The sequence below is a fragment of the Mirounga angustirostris genome, unplaced genomic scaffold (genome assembly GCF_029215605.1).
Source record: "Mirounga angustirostris isolate CCGP_5_RB_7025 unplaced genomic scaffold, mMirAng1.0.hap1 SCAF_10, whole genome shotgun sequence".
Taxonomy (NCBI): domain Eukaryota; kingdom Metazoa; phylum Chordata; class Mammalia; order Carnivora; family Phocidae; genus Mirounga; species Mirounga angustirostris.
Window position 1 is genome coordinate 96252645 of NW_026991718.1, and position 5732 is coordinate 96258376.

Consider the following 5732-nt stretch of genomic DNA (forward strand, 5'->3'; position numbering starts at 1 on the left):
GTACTTTCCCCTCTCCCCTGATTCCAAGTTCAGCTCTTCCTTCTGACTCCCAACCCTGTTGGCCAAAGCAACTTCAGGTTTACCCTCAGACTCTTGGCTACAAACTCATAAAGGCACTAGAAGATGAGCAGTAGCCTTCCATAGACTTCTACACCAGTCCTGACACTGGTCTGACTCCAGTTGCAGGATATGCTTGACTTCCAAATTTCTGTGAAAACTCTGACACATTCAGCTGTGTCAGTGCTCCAAGATTATTTTCAATTGCTCCAAGAAGCCTGGTTGGTGATTTCCCCCTGATCTTTAACTCTGTTGTTTGGGCCCTTTTCTCCCCCTAGCAGTTCCATAAGTTGAAGTCCTCTAATAAATTCCATATTCCATAGCACTCAGAGTGGTGATGCTTTTCTCATTCTGCTCTTGTATTATATTTGATTGCTGTCAGGCATCATTCTTAGACCATATCAGCTCAATCCCCTCCAGAATCATTTGAACTGAAATGGATATTGATGTTAACCTCTTAATTTTTTATGCACATTCCTTATTAAAACATCCATGTAAAAGCTCAGTCAGCATTTTTTAAAATGAAATTGATGTCATCAGTGGACCTATTATGTTACTTTTATAAGGTTTCACATGAGAAATGTGTCATTATTTGTTGCCAGTTCAGACTTCATTTCTTCTGAAGCATTGCTACACTTCTTCCTTCTTGGGACATTCATTGGTTTCAGTTTTTGCCCTGGCTTCCGGGAGCTTCAGAGACATATGTGATGCCAATTACAGGAACTATCTTAGCTCCAATGTATTTGGTTATTCCTCTCTTTCACGCATTTAATTAATTCTATTTTATTACTCTTGGAGTATACTTGCCCTTTATTTTAACTTGTGTCAAATAGGAAGTGGTGGAGACAGGGCAAGAGACTGTCAAGATCTATTTATTCAGTGCCTACCCAATGTCATCTGGCCTTGACACTCTCCATGTCATTCTACCTTATTTTTCCTTTCATTTCACATTCGAGGAAACTGAGATTCAGGTAGATTAGGGATACTACATGATTAATGACAAAACAGGGGCCTGAGTGCAAATGCATTTGACTCATTCCATCCACCTTGTGTCAGGCTGTCCATTGGCTAAGAGAGTCAGATATAAACACATGAGACACAAATAAGCATCTCTGTCCCTCTTCACCTGACTTGAGAATGAAGACCTTGACATGGGCCCTTTCTTCGTCAAACTGAGAAGTTTCTGAGTATAAATGAAACATGAAGCAAACATGTCATGAAATGGAAGTTGGTGACTTGGTGTTGAAGGTAATAAAATTGAGGGTGTGGGGGCATCTGCATGGCTCAGTTGGTCTGCCTTCAGCGCAGGTCATGATCCCAGGATCCTGGGATTGAGTGAGGCCCTGGCGGGCTCCCTGCTCAGTGGGGAGTCTGCTTCTCCTTCTCCATCTGCCCCTCTCCCCCATTCATGCTCTCTCTCTCTCTCTCTTTTTCTCAAATAAATAAATAAAATCTTTTTAAAAATATTTAAAATTGAGAGTAATGAAGCTGATGATGATGGTGGTGGTGAGGATGATGTACCATTCTAGTGCAAAGGAAAATTGTGATTATTTTCAATCACTTTACTCCCTCATTATGTATGTTTTCAAGAGGTTCAGCATAGGGGCACCTAGGTGGCTCAGTCAGTTAGGCATCTGCCTTCGGCTCAGGTCATGATCTCGGGGTCCTAGGATCAAGCCCCATATTGGGCTTCCTGTTCAGTGAGGAGCCTGCTTCTCCTTCTCCCTCTGCCCTTCCCCCACTCGTGCTCTCTGTCTCTCAAATATATAAATAAAAATCTTTTAAGAAAAAGAGGTGCCGCATAGGGTACTTACACCTTAATTCACAGGTTCTTTTCTGGATGGAATATATTCCTTGACTCCAAAAATCATATAAAATAGTTAAAACGATTAACCGAGTGCTCACTGTATATGTCAAGCACTGTTCAAGGCACTTCACATATATTAACTCATTTCATATTTAAAATAAATATTTTCATTACCCCCATTTTACATATGTTAAAACCAAGGCACAAAGAGGTTAAGTTACTGCCCTGCCTGAGATCACACAGCTATTTAGTGGGAGAACCAGAATTCAAACCTAGGGAGTCTAGCCTCCAAGTCTGTGCTCCTAAGCATGATTTTATGCCTCATTCCCTCTCCAGTGACCTGGGAAAAGAGCATGCACTTTTAGTTAAACAGATTTGGATTCAAATCTGGATTCCATAACTTCCTAGCTGTGTGACCTTGAGCAAGTTATCTACTCTTTTTAAGTATCAGTTTCCCTGAGGTTCTCCTGAGTGCCAAGTGATAAGAATCTTATGAATCAACCATTTACTTACTTGTTGAGGCCCTGTGAGCTTAGAACTCAGCTGGGTGCTATGAGCAGAAAAGTAAACCGCCATTCCAGAGTTTTGCTCATGGATACAAGCATAAACATGCTCAAAATACTTGCGTAATCGGAATAGATTTTCCTGCAGCTGGTCCTCAGACATTCCAGCTTCCCATAAGAAGACAAGAAAGGCTATTATTGAAGAAACCCGTCACTTTTGCTCTTGACTCTCCTGGCAACTCAGTGCTCCCTTTCTTAGAGAATTTTCTTTATCATATACCTTCAGCAATGTTAGCTCCTTTGAAAATCTACCAACTATATTCACCCTTACAAAATCACTAATGCATCCCAGGACCTTCAATGAGACCTGGACACTATGAATTTTCAGAAGTCTAGTGTCTGACTGATGTGTGGCAGGGCAAGAAGGATGTCATCCCACATTCCTACATTAATACCATTGAGGAAGTAGCTTCCTGGCTGACAGTAGCATCCTACAAGTTTTAGTGTGGAAGACCAGTTCTTGGAAGATACAAGAGGCTGTGTGTTGGCTCTGGACAAGGGGAAGGCAGAAGTTCCAAGAGACAGTTTGTGGCTGTTCTTTTTTTCCCCTCTTCTTTGAGTTTGTTGGCAATAAGGCATATGACACAGATCGCCCAGCCTGATCACAGTCTCAGGTTGCTAGATAATCTCCAGCATTTATGAAGGCAACACCACATGTTCCATGAAGAGAAGCCACAGGACAAAGAAGGCAATTATTTCTGGTGACTGACTTCTGCCCCAGTCTGTGTTGTCACCGAGGCTTTCCAGATCAAGGGAGGGCAAATGAAAGAGAAAGGCTTAAACGACTCTGCAATCTGACGCCCCTGGGTTCCTGCTCAGTTGTCTAGAACTGAGCGGCAGACAGGAGACCTGGTTGTTTCCAGGCTGAGCATCCTTCAGACAGGGCTTCAAGCAAGGCCAGGGCCTTTTTTCATTAAACAAGGGATCGATTTTTTCCATAGTGTGCTTTCCAAACATCATGCTATGGAACAACAATCCCTACTGGGGTGGGGGCCTGTGGGGGAGTTCTCAGAATGGAGTCTGAAAATTTAGGTAATCCTGCTCTAACTCTCCTCTTTCTCCCAGGGTTTCTTTTTGCTCACCCACCTAGACCCACCCCTGCAGTTTAGCATGGAGGGCGTGGTCTGGGTTGAAACGGCACTCCCATTGGATGCTTCTGGAGGGGAAAAGGGTGGACCTGGCCACACCCCCAGAGGAGGCCACACTCAAGAGCTGGGACTGAGTGGCAGGTGGGAAAGCAAGCTCTGTTATCTGAATAGGGGGCTAGAATTTGGGGAGAAGCAGAGGAGAGAGTGCTGTTTAGCTGGTGTGTGTTGGAGGGGGAAGGGGGCAAAACCAGTGCTTTTTATACTTTGCAGTCACTCAACGAATGATTGTAGAATTGAGTGGAGCCCCTAAACTTTTCTCATTGGAATATAAGGGGGACTATAAGGGAGAAGAGACTTATTATGGCTTTTTAAAGTGACAGAGGTGGCGGCGGGGGGAGGTGCCTGGATGGTGCCTCAACGCTTAGGCGGTCATCTCAGGGTGGTGAGATCGAGCCCTGCATCGGGCTCTGCGTGCTAGCACTGAGTCAGCTTAAGACTCCCTCTCCCTCACCCTCTGCCTCTCCCCACCTCCAAAATAAATAAATCTTTAAAGAAAAGTAAAGTGACAGAGGGGATGCTTTTTCTAGAATGACTCGAGTCCCTTGGACTCAAATCTGCCAATTAGAATTGTTCTCCATACTCTAGGAATTTGGAAACGTAAACCCTTCTTATCTTGACATTTGGTTAAAGATTGCAAGCAGAAGGCTCTTCAGACATAAACACAGAGTGACAACAAAGACCTATTTAACATTCTGATTATATGATTTTCCTCATTTAATCTTCAAAACTGTACGTGTTGATCATTATTGTCACACCTTCTGAATGACAAAACTGAGTCCCAAGAGACTCTTTATAGCAGCAAGATGTATCTGAAAATGAGGTCTCCATGTCTCCAAACTCAGATTCAGGCTTTAACTTAAAGCTTCAATTTCTGTAGAGCATAGTGAGCAATACTGAAATGGGAAAAATGAAGAATGAGCTTCATTACATCCTGAGGGCCAATAAACTGATCACAATTATTTGTTTAAGATTCTATAGAGTACATATCTTTCCCCATGGGGGAAGCACCCAGGGAAAACATTAGCCATAGTCTGTCCAGACTCCTTGGAGCCTAATATCTAGTTGGGAGGACAAAGTTTGGACACATGGCAAGATAACCACTGATTGAAGTTAGAGAGTGCTGTATGTCAAATCAGTGCAGAGGGGGATTGAAAAATGGGATGGCTTCCTGTAGGAGGCAAACCTTGATGTGAGCTGGGAAGGCAAGCAAGGGTTTAGTGTGAGAAGATTGTTCCAGGGGATGATATCAATGCAGGAGTAAGGATATGACTGATGACTAAAGGAGACAACCTAGTTAAGAACTGAAGTTTTAGGGATGCCTGGAGGCTCAGTATGTTAAGCCTCCATGCAGGATGTGGAGCCTGCTTAAGATTCTCTCTCTCCCTCTGACGTTCTCTGCTCACTCACTTTCTCTAAACAAAACAAAACAAAACAAAACAAAACAAAACAAAACAAAAAACTGAGGTTTTAATGAGGTTTTAAATGGAGATTGGGCCAGGTTATGGGTGGGCACTGAATGCCAAGGAAATTTAACTTTAATCCTGCACTACAAATGTACTCATTTATACACCCTATCAGCAAAATATTTTGAGTTGTACTTAATGTGTGTATGTCTATGTAGGGGTCTCCCAAGATGGGCTGCTTTGGCATGAGCATTATTTTGAGTTAAAAGCAATCAAAACCCAGCAGACTCAGGAAAAGCTCTTTACCTCCCCTTCAACTGCCTGCTTGTAGCCAGAAGAGTGCTATTACCAGAGATTCTTCTTTCTTTACCTAAGAAACTTACCTGCATCATAAGGCAACCTTTGTTTTCCAAACATCTCCTCTCACCTTCCTGCTAATGGTCTTTGTCCCCTTTGTATCCTTGGACCCCCTAGCCCTCTCTTCAGCTCATATGAGCATCATGTTGCCTCACTATCTTTGGAATTTCCCTATGTACACTATTACATTTTATTTTCTCCTGTTAATCTGTTTTGTTTCAGTTTGATTCTTAAGCCAGCTAGAAGGGCCTTGAAGAGCAGAGGAAATTCTCCCCCCAACATATATATATTTTACATATATATAATATATAAATATGTATATTTTTATATAAACAGATATAAATATATACATTACTATTTTATTTATTTGAGGGGGGAGGGGCAGAGGGAGAAGCAG